This window comes from Megascapheus bottae, chromosome 6, assembly GCF_031878675.1.
Source record: "Megascapheus bottae isolate mThoBot1 chromosome 6, mThoBot2.hap1, whole genome shotgun sequence".
Classification (NCBI taxonomy): domain Eukaryota; kingdom Metazoa; phylum Chordata; class Mammalia; order Rodentia; family Geomyidae; genus Megascapheus; species Megascapheus bottae.
Window position 1 is genome coordinate 25,146,916 of NC_143514.1, and position 12,001 is coordinate 25,158,916.

The following is a 12,001-nucleotide window of genomic DNA, read 5'->3' on the forward strand; positions in this document are numbered from 1 at the left end:
AATAGCAAGTAAGGTAAGAATTCTCAAAGAGCAATGTCAAGGAACTTCCCGAGGAATGAAGACAAGCCTGGATTTAGAATGTCAGATCTGATTCTCTGGGTGGAGGGACCTGAATGAGCAAAGACAAGGAGGAGGTCTATAGTATACACTTCAGAAACAAGTCATTGTTGAGCACCTACTATGTGCTAGGTTCTGGGTATACAAGAATGACATGCCCTGCTTTCCTATAGTTTCCATGAGGCAAAGAAGACAACCACCAGCTAAGTTACAGAAAGGGGGATAAGCTTTATAAAAGTGAAATCAGGTGTTCAGACACACAGTAGGGACAGCAAGTGCCTCTGTTTGGTTACAACTTGGGACAAACATGATGCAGTGCAGGTTGAAATGTGGAGGGCCCATCCTTTGAAGTTAGGGTAATTGTACTGAAGGTGGCAGGACCTGAAGCTCGCTGGAAGACTTGGAGGGCAAGGAGTGACATGACTGGAGCTTAACCTGAGATCCTCAGGTAGGACAATTGGGAACTGAGAAAGACTGCTGTTTCTCAAAGTTTACTTTTTCTCAGCTCATTTGAACGTCTCTTCCTCCCATCAAAATGGAGTCTGAAAGCCAGGCAATTAACTCTCCCTCTATTTGTTCTCCTCAAGAACAGTTTAATAACACCTTCCCCCCCCCTACATTCTCAACACAAATGAGATAAAAGGGTTCTTTGGAAGAAAGATACAGTGTAAATATCGTTATCATCATCATTATCCTCATTAACTCCTATCACAGCACATTTAGCTTCTGTCAAAATGTCAACCTTTATTGGAAACATCAATCATCCCGTCCAGAAATAACTTAGGATATTCATCACTGAGGCCTCCAGGCTGGCCTGACAGCTTCTGTCATGATCCATAGCGATGCAAAGACTTGGGTTTGGAAACTGTTGGTGACTTGAAATGCTCCCCTCTCCCTTCCCTCTTGCAAACCCTCACTTCTAACTTAGCAAAAGCTAGATCACGACTAGTATAAGATGACTGGGTTATCAGACTTTTAGAGAATGTGCCAAGTATGTGACCATTGCTATACATAAATAAACAAGGAAGCCGGCAAACTACCAGGTAAAACATTATCTAGACTGGAATGTAACCTAATGCCCAAAAGCAGGGATGGACCTCTAGGTGTTGGAAAGCCCCTTGTATTTACACACAGGAAACTGAGTGGCTTAGCCCTGAATATGGAAAAGGAATAACATTGTGAAATGCCACAAATTAATTAATATATCTATCACCTAGCCAAATTACCATTTTTTCTCCGTGTGTGTGTGTGTGTGTGTGTGTGTGTGTGTGTAAGACCTTCCCTCTTTGAAAATTTCAAGTATACAATACATTAATACATTCTTTTTAACTCTACGTTAGCTCTCCAGAACTTATCCATCTCACATAATTGAAATCAGCTAGGGCTTGAAGATAAGCACTCAGAGGACAACGCCTTCAAACTAAATTAGGATATGTTGAAACTCCTCCTTTCTTCCACAAACATACACAACTTCTTATTTTACATTGATGCTAGAAAAGTTTAGGAACCAAACAAGTTCAGGTTCTAAGCAACAGCCTAGCTTTGTAGAAATGTTAGCTTTTCTACTTCTGGAACAAGCTTGTGGAATAAGCTTCCTGTATCCAACAGAGGCTTAAAATTCCAGGACAGGATGTGAATAAAGGCATCTATTTTATTTACAGAGCACTCAGCTGAGTGTAATGCAGGACAGAACCATGAGACCTCCTTTCTTTCTAGGTTTGGAGAGACAGAAGGAACACTGTTACCAGGGCAAAATGGTAACAAGGAATCTGATAGGAAATAAAACTCACTGCCACTTTAGCTCAAATTGAAGAGGTGTTTGTGAAAATCTATTTCAGATGTATGAATGTTGGGTACAAAGTGTTGGTGAAACACCCAAAAAACAGCTTCCAGTCTCACTTAGGCCCAGCAGTACAAGAACAGGACATTATACCAGTGGATTTAGGACCAAAAAGGTAGAACCCCAATCCCCAGCCAGTTTCCAAGGAGAGAAGAACTTTCTCTGTGTGCTCTTTCTTGGTCTCTCTCCTCTCTCTGATCTGTTGCTTTCTGATCTAATCTACTGACTGAGAAAAAACTGCAGGATGTAACCAAGGAGGTGGAGGTGATGCCTGAGTAGGACAAGTCCCCAGACAAAGAGCTGGCAATGGAGGGCGAAAGAAGGTTCTGGTCAGGTCCAAGGATATCAGCACAAGGCCCTTTTGATAAACAGGCTTAGCCTCTTAGGGGCCATGGCCAATGTGATCTCAGAAGGGGCCAATTAAATCCTTAATTTTGGGCAAATCTCTCAGGCACATGTCAATTCTTTGACTTGGTTCTCTCTCCTTCTGTATCAGAAAATGATTGGAACAAAACCAACAACAGAATATGAGTATGCATGGCCTGAGGTGAAAGATTGTTACATTCCAGACCCATGAGTCCTGGACCTCTTTATAAGCACTATGTTCATTCTAAAATTAGAGCCATCTCTCAGCACCTGGTGTCCACACATGCTGAGCAGCATGCAAAAAGGCATGACCTTCCAATGACATAAAGTTGTTTTGGTTTCTGAAGAACCTATTGCATGTCTGTGTGTGTGTGTGTGTGTGTGTGTGTGTGTGTGTGTGTGTGTGTGTGTACTGGGGTTTGAACTCAGGCCTATGTACTATCCCTGAGCTTTTTATTCATAACTATCACACTATCACTTGAGCCACAGCTCTATTTCTGGCTTTCTGGTGGCTCATTAGAGACAAGGATCTCATGGACTTTTCTGCACAGGCTGGTTTTGAACCCTTAGCCTCCTAAGTAGCTAGGAACATAAGCATGAGTCACTGGCACCTAGCAAGAACATTTTTTCTTTATCCAACCCACCTAGCCTGGTACAAACTGTTTTGATTTTTCCCAGTTATGTTGCTGATGTAGATAGCAATCACTAAAACTAAAACTAATGAGTTCCAGAGCCGGGAGTTTGGTGTAGTGGTAGAGTGCTTGCCTAGCATGAACAAAGATCTGGGTTTGATTCCTTGGTACTACATACATAGAAAAAGCCAGAAATGGTGCTATAGCTCAAGTGGTAGAGCTCTAGCCTTGAGAAAACCCAAAGACAGTGCTCAGGCCCTGAATCCAAACCCCAAGACTGGACAAAAAAAACTAGTGAGTTCCTCTTTCTGGTTGTTTAAGAAGAGACAAAAGGATCAAGTGTAAGAGTGTTGTAGATTATTCAGAAACATCTGACATAGATAACTTCCATTTTTTTAATTTTTCCCCCACTCACTCTCTTTCGTCCCACTCCTCCTTAAAACAATTTTAACAGGTTTCATTGTTCTATATTCATTTCTTTTTCTGTGCTGGTACTGGTACCTAAATTCAGGACCTTACACTTATGCTTTTGCTTAGCTTTTAAGTTCAAGGCTGGCTGGCTGGCACCCTACTACTTGAGCCACATCAACAAAGAGAGTATCTTAGACAGAGTCTTGGATATTTCTTCTTTGATTGGCTTTGAACCATGATCCTCTGATCTCAGCTCCTGAACAGCTGGAATCAGGCATGAGCCATCAGCACTCTGCCTCATTGTTCCACTTTCATTCACACACACACAAGTGACTTCATCCACTTTCTTTGTTAGCCAGTATATCAGGGCATTTCTTTACCATCCATTAGGCCTTTGTAGGGTTCTGATCCCAGAACGCTGTCCTTCCCGCCCCTTCACCCAGTTTCCATACAGGTGTACATTGTCCTCATCTAGAAAATGACAGTAATAAGGATTCCACTTTCCGCCTGGTTGCCTGAGGAACCCTTTCAGTCCAGTGGTGTGGAATAGTGAAAATTCTTCCAAAAACATTTAAACCCTCTGAAAATTGCTGTAAATGATGAAACATTTATTCAAGAAAATCCAAAGAGCGGCACCAGTGGCTCATATCTGCAATTCTAGGTACTCAGAAGGCTGAGATCTAGAGAATGGTATTTCAGAGATCTCCTGGAGCTGCGAGCCGGTGACTTATGCAGGCAATCTTAGCTACTCAGGAGGCTGAGATCTGAGGATCACAATTCAAAGACAGCCAGGTAAGGAAAGTCCATGAGATTCTAATCTCCAATTAATCACAGAAAAAGCCAGAAGTGGCACTGTGGTTCAAGAACACTAGCCTTGAGCAAAAAGGAGCTTAGGGTCAGCACACAGGTCCAGAGTTCAAGCCCCAGAAAAGGAGGAACCTGCTAGCTCAGGTAGGAAAGCCCTAGATTTTTTTTTTTTTTGGGTCGTGGTATTTGAACTCTGAGCCTGGGTGCTGTCCCTAAGCTCTTCAGCTCAAGCCTCCTGCTCTACTGCTTGAGCCAGAGCGCCACTTTTGATTTTTCTGGTGGTTAATTGGAGATAAAAATCTCACAGACTTTCATGCCCAAGCTGGCTTTGAACTACAATCCTCAGATCTCAGCCTCCTGAGTAGCTAGAATTACAGGCGTGAGCCCCCACTACCCAGCTTAATCCTAGAAATTTTATCTCCAAATAACCAACAAATAGCCTGGACAGAGGTGTGGACCAAGTGATAGAGAGTATGTCAAGCAAGCAAGCCAAGCAGGCATGAGGCCCTGAGTTCAAATCATAGTGCCAGAAAAAAAAATGTTTTCTGAAGCATAGTTCAAGGGCAGAGTGTTTGCCTTACATTTTGGAGGCCTTTGGTTTGATCCCCAACACTGAAATGGAGGCACGGGGTGTGACGGTGGGGGGGGAGAAAGGAGGGAGGGACTGAAGGAGTAAAGGAGAGAAGAAAGATGGGAGGGATAACCTAAAACAGGAGATTAGCAAGCACCTGTGACATTTTTTATTTTTATTTTTATTTTTTTGCCAGTCCTGGGTTTGAGCTCAGGGCCTGAGCACTGTCCTTGGACTTTCTCAAGGCTAGAGCTCTACCACTTGAGCCTCAGCACCACTTCCGGCTTTTTTCTATGTATGTGGTACCGAGGAATCGAACCCGGGTCTTCATGCATGCTAGGCAAGCACTTTAACCACTAGGCCAAATTCCCGGCCCATCACCTGTGACATTTAAATCAAGATCCATCCTCTTCCTCCCCACTCCCAGCTTTAGTGAGACAGAAACTATGTTAGCCAGCCTGTGGAGTCAAGAACAAAGCTCTCTCCCACAGATGCCAAGCTAAAGTCTATTTGCAGTTAACAGCTGAAGTATAAGGGTGCCTGAAAACCTGGGGAGATTATAGTAAAAGGCAATTTGGAGAAGAATGGTAAAAGTCCTTAGAGATACAGGCTAAACTCTAAATCAGAAGAAAAACGAAGCCATCTCTATTTGTGGCTAGCCTAATGTCTAAATGGAAAATCCTGAAAAATTCACCAAAAAGTTAGAATAACTCATTATGAAAACTCACCAATCAATGAGTTTAGCAAGATTTAACAGACATAAATTCAACATTATAATAAATCAATTGTTTCTATGCACTTAGTACGAACAATCAAGCATAATATTAAGGACACATTTTCATTACAATATCACCCCCCAAAAATTAAATTGGGAACTCACTTAACAAAAGAAGCGCAAAACTCATTCTTAGAATGAGTTCAAAATTGTTAAAAGAAATTATAGCTCTAAATAAATGAGAAAACTGTCATGTTCATGTATTTGAGGATTAATACTGTTAAGATGGTAATGTTTCCCAAATCGGCATACAGATTCATGGTTAGAAACATGGTTAGCTTCTTTATAGAAACTGACGAGTTAATTCTGAAATAGTTTATAATTATGAGGAACCCAAAATACCAGAAAATATTGAAAAGGAAGAATAAATCTAGAGGATTCATACATTCCAATCTTGAAACATCAAAAGTAAATTGGGATGCCTCATGCCTGTAATCCTAGCTACTCAGGAGGCTGAGATCTGAAGATTGTGGTTTGAGACCAGGCAAGAAAGTCTGTGAGACTCTTATCTTTAACCACCAAGAAGCCAAAAATGAATCTGTGGCTCAAGTGATAGAGCTCGAGCCTGAGCAAAAAGTGTTCCAAAGACAGTGCCTAAGCCCTGAGTTCAAACCCCAGAGCTCTCCTTCCGCCCCCCCCTCCCCCCGCCCGCCAACCCCAAACCCCGGCTAAAAATAAATAAATAAAGCCAGGTATATATGTCTCTACCCCAGCTCTGCAGGAAGTAGAGGTAGAAGCATTGTGGTCTGAGACAGGGAGTATGTCTCAAGTCATGAAGTGATACCAGGTTGTCATTGGAAACATGAGGTCCTAATTTCAATGCCCACTACTGCAATGAAGAAAGGAGGAAGGGAGGGAGGGAAAGAAGAAAGAAATGAAGGAGAGAAGGAGGGGAAGAGGAAGGAAAGTAGGAAGGAAAGAAAAGAAAAACGATCACAAGATATTTCACATCCTCTAAGAGAATTAGGATAAAATAATAAGATGAGAAATAATTGGCAAGGATGTCGAGAAATCAAAACCCTCATGTTCCTGATGGAAATAGAAAATGCAGCTAATGGAAAAGTAAAGCCCCTTTGTGGAAGCAGAATTACTCAAAATCATCAAATACACATCCATTGGTAAATAAATAAGTACAAAATGTGCACCATAGAATATTCTTCAGCTATGAAAAGGAGTGAGGTACCGGACCCTCTTCCATGTGAATAAACCCTGAAAACAACATGCCAACTGAAGGAAAGCAGTCCCCAAATACCACCTGGCATGAAGCTCCATTTGTAGTAGGTATGAGAGGAAACAGTGCTTCAGCAGCAGGGGATGAAGTGGTGAGAGCTGAAGGATCGGAGGCTGTGAGATGATAAAATGCTTAAAAATCGAGTACAGGGATGGACACACATGTCTGCTCAAAATCACTGAATTAGATACTCTAAGGGGTGAACTGTTCTATATATGAAATATATCTCAATAAAGCTCTCTTTAAAATGACAATAATCATGTTCTTTGCTCTCATATCCCAAAAAGGTGGTTGAGAATACCCAATGAGAGAACTGATATAAAAGTGCTCAGTGTCCTGCGTGGGGCTGAGCAATTAGTTCTTGAATAGCATTAATCAACTTTTCACCAGCACTTGTCACTACAAATCTCAAAAGCTGCCATTCCTAAAACTATCTTATCTCCCAACTAGAATCCCTTTCCTTCAGTGGCTAAAATGCATCAGCAGAGCCCAGCCCTGCAAGTAATGCCACTTAATAATTACTCAGGCAGTGCTTCTTACCATCACGGCCTTAGTGAGAAAGAAACTAACATTACTTTTTCCATAGTTTCCTAAAACAATTCTAAGGCATAGAATTACCACACATACTAACCTTCTCATTACACATCTAGAACTTTATGTGGCCCCTATAGCTAACTGGTAATGATTCCTTCTTGTCACATTCCCAGATCTAGCACTACAGATAGAGCACTGCTGTGACCTGCTTAAGCTGAGTTAGTCTGCTGTCTGAGTAAACCAAAGGAGAGAGTGAAGTTTGTTCAAAGTGGTGCACTGGAGAGTGGGAACAGAAAAAAGTTGACTCTACAATGGAAAGCAGTATGACCATTCCTCAAAAGACTAAACATAGAGCTCCCCTATGACCCAGCAGTTCCACTACTTGGCATTTACCCACATGTCCAGAAACAAGGACATACTAAATCCACTAGCACAATGTTGTTCATTGCAGCACTATTTACCATAGGGAAGATATGGAACCAACCCAGATGCCCCTCAGTAGATGATCAGATCAACAAGATGTGGTATTTATACACAATGGAATTCTATGCTGCTGTCATAAAGAACAACATTGCCCCATTTGTAAAAAAATCAAAAGATGGAAAAAATATATTAAGTGAAGTGAGCCAGACCCAAAGGAACATAGGCTCAATGGTTTCCCTCATTTGTAATAATTAGCACACACCTAGGACTCTCCTAGCAAAGGATTACAATAGCTCAAAACCTAGATACATAAGGCCATATAGAATGAGAATAAATGAAAGAATTCCTAGGATATGAAAATAGGAGCTTTATCTTGTGTGATTGTTGTTCATAATGTACTGTGTTATTTCTCTTCTCTTTTGTTGCCCTTTGGTTAATCTCATATTGTTACTGTATCTGACTTTGTTACCTGGCATATTGTATATATATTTATTTGTTTATTTGAAATTGGAAAGGGAAGGGAGAAACCAAGATGATTGGGAGGCGGATGGATGAGGGAAATGGGGACAAAAACATGAGAAGGGGTATCAATGTGTGAGAAGTAATGCACCTACTATCTGGTGAATATAACTGTAACCCCTTTATACATTACAATAAAAAAGAAAGAAAAAATAAAAAAGTTGGTTCTGAGTCAGGCAACTCTAAGAGGTCAGGCAACCCCTTCATACAGAAGGGGGCGGGGGCGCAGAGGTACACCTTAGCCTTTCTTGTGGGACAAGACATGACCTAGCCCAGGAAACTCTCCTCTCTCATCCATTTGTACATTTTTAGACTATAGCCAACGATTTGACCTGATAGCAGGTGAGGCCTCACAACTATCCTATAAAGTAGATTATAACACAAGGGGCCAGCGAGACTCCCTGACGCCACACAGCTAATGAGCTTGGAATTGAACTCTCACCTAGTTCTATCAAATGGTGACACATCCAGGCATTTTTGGAATTTTTGAGGTTTTCCTACTTCTGCTTTTGTAGATTAATGCACATCTGAACTGGTGTGTGCTCTCTTTTCCCCAGAGGTGTCCTTTGCTTTGTCCTCAAAAACAAGGGTATCTGGACAACCATGTTTGCCCACTTCAGGTTATGTAGAAAACTGTGGAGCAGCGGCGCCCTCACGTGGTCCCCAGGTTTTCTCAGCCAGCCTATTGAGGAGTCAGGGGCCCAGGAAGGCTGTCACTGTGGACGCCTGGGTGGTGTTGTGGATGCCCTGAGTAAACAGAACCTTCTTAGGAGCAGTCCAGGACTGCTCTAGAAATAGAATCTGAGAGCAGAAACAAGCTTTTCCATCATCAGATCCGAATACCTTGGCCGAGACCTAGCACAGCCATTGCTCGGGTTGTTAGAAAAGCACCCAAAAAATACTCACTAGACACTGGGGGCTCACACCTGTGATCCTAACTACTCAGGAGGCTGAGATCAGAGGTCAGAGTTCAAAGCCAGCCCTGGCAGAAAAAGACTGTGAGACTCTTATCTCCAGTTAACCAGCAAATTGCCAGAAATGGAGATGTGACTCAAGTGTTCAGATTTAAAAAAAAAAAAAAAAAAAAGCCAAGGGAAGTGTGAAGGCCAGAGTTCAACCTCAGAACTGGCACATAAACAAGTACATAAAAAAACCACATTTCAAAGACTGATGTGAAGATGACATAAAGAAAATGCAATCATTTGGATATACATGGGCATTCTCCATAGGCAACAGTGGCCTAGAATGGAACCAGCTGTCCATAGCTCCAGGATGGGGCTGGCTTTGCATCTGACTTGCAAACCTCTTTTCTTGGTCAGGATCTGAGTTTCTCTCAGTTGCTCTCTGGACATTGTCTTCAGGCAGATTTGAGAAGTCAGAGTAAAACGCTATTCAGGCTGTTACCACCATTAACCACACACTATCAGAAAAAAAAACAAAAACAAACAAACAGTAGGACGATTCTCTGGGGAAAGAGCAGGAAGATGCACAGTTACTGCTGTGTCTCAGAGGCTCTGACAGCACCTTGGGCCCTACCAGAGAGAGTGAAAATTCTGCTTCAGTGGGGATTGTCATAGCAGTAAGCCTGCAGGACTGACAGGAGATCCCCCTAATGTTGAGACAGGTTTTCAGAACAATGTGGTGAAAGGTGCAGAGGCCTAACCCAGCTTCATCTTCCTTATTTGAGCAACACCTCTGCTGTTTAGGAAATTGGAGGAAGATTTTTGCAGTGAGAACCTGAAGGTGACTGCTTGCTTCGGCAGCACATGTTTTGCAACAGTGCAGACATTTTGTGTGGTCATGCATAATGCCATGTAAACTTGTGAAGTCTGCTATGTTTTTTGAAAAATAAATAAATAAAAGAATTTTTAGCATCAAAAGTGGCCCAAGGAAGGTGAATGTTCTCATTCTTATATTAAGTAAGTATATTACAAATTTTTGATGTTTTTGTCATGTATGGTCTACGCTAACAATGTTTCACGTGGAAAGGAAGATTAAAGACAAGTTCCCTGCCAGGCACCCATGGCCCACTCCTGTAATCCTAACTACTCAAGAGGCTGAGATCAGAGGATCATGTTTAGAAGCAAGTTCAGGTACGGAAATCTATGAGACTCTTATTTCTAATTAACCACCAAAAAACCAAAAGCAGCTTAAATGGCAGTGTGCTAGCCTTGAGAGAGGAAAAGGGGCCGGGAGTTTGGCCTAGTGGTTAAAGTGCTTGCCTAGCATGCATGAAGACCCGGGTTCGATTCCTCGGTACCACATACATAGAAAAAAAAAAAAAAGCCAGAAGTGGTGCTAAGGCTCAAGTGGTAGAGCTCTAGCCTTGAGAAAGTCCAAGAACAGTGCTCAGGCCCTGAGCTCAAGCCCAGGACTGGCAAAAAAAAAAAAAAAAGAAAGAGGAAAAGAAAGCTCAAGGAAAACAATCAGGCCTTAAGTTCAACCTCCAGGATCAGTACACATGCATATACACTTACGGTTACACACACCCATACCCACACACACACAAGTTCCTCAGCTGAGGGGTTCTAAACCCATCATATGTAAATTCTGGCAGCAGCAAATACCATATGTACCTTCTCAAAGCCTCAGTTTCTTCTTCTGTTAAAACAATAAAAGTAGTTGAGTACAATGCCACACCTCTGTAATCCTAGCACTCAGGAGTCTGATGCAGGAAGATCTTGAGTTTAAAATTATGAACTACATGATAAGTTTGGGACCAGCCTAGACTACATAGGTGTATAGGGGAGAACTTGTCTTAAAACAAAACAAAAAGAAAAACAAAACAAAAGCTAATATTAGTACTTTCTGTTTGCCAGTCCCTGAGCTTGATGATTTGATGTGAATTTAATCCTTACTCAGTGTATTTGCAAGTCTATCTATCACCTATTAACTTCTTTTTTTTTTTTTTGCTACTCATGGGCTTGAACTCAGAGACTGGACATTGTTCCTGAGCTTCTTTTGCACACTCTACTACTTGAGCCACAGTTCTACTTCTGGCTTTATCTGTTTGTGTGGTACTGAGGAATTGAACCCAGGACTTCATGCATGCCAGGCAAGCACTTTACCACTACGCTACATTCCCAGCCCCACCTTGTAAGTTTTTTAAGGTGTAAGGTAACAATATAATGCCTCCCCTGTAGGTTTGGAATAGAAGTTAAAAAGAGATAATGTTTGTAGAACGCTGGAGAGGTGAAAAATAGCAAGTGAAGGAGGAAGAAGATGAAGAAAATGATGCGGCAAGCCCTTACCTTATATTTGGACTCTCCCTCAAGTGCTCGTTTACAGCTGCTTTTAATCCCAACTATGAGACCTGAATGTCCCAGCATGGTCACCATGTATGATTTTATGCATCCACACTCATCCAAAGAAGAACATCTGAACCTTACCGGATCTAACAGCTCTGGCCTTGGGTGGTAAAAGCTCTCCCACGGAGAGGATCTCCCCCTAGCAAGTTCCTTACAGGGAAAACTTGAGAGCAAGTTCACCAGCCTAGATCTGGGTTGGGAGAAGACTGGTAGGATGGGTAGGAATGGAAGCAGATCAGCTAAAATCCAAAACCCAAAGTCCAAAAGCAGCCTCACCAGTTAGGGAATTAGAACTGGAAGAGTTTGATGTTTATCAGCAATCCTGGGCCTAGGACAATGGAGATGGTGACCTTGAGCCTGATGAGCTACAGTGCTATCAGAAGGAAGGGATCCCATTCCACACTGCAGACAGAAAAGACACCCTGGCTGGGTTTGTTGGGTTTTGTTTTGGTTTTTTTCTTTTTCTTTTTTGCTCACACCTATAATCCTAGCTACTCAGGAAACTGAGATCTGAGGATTGAGGTTGA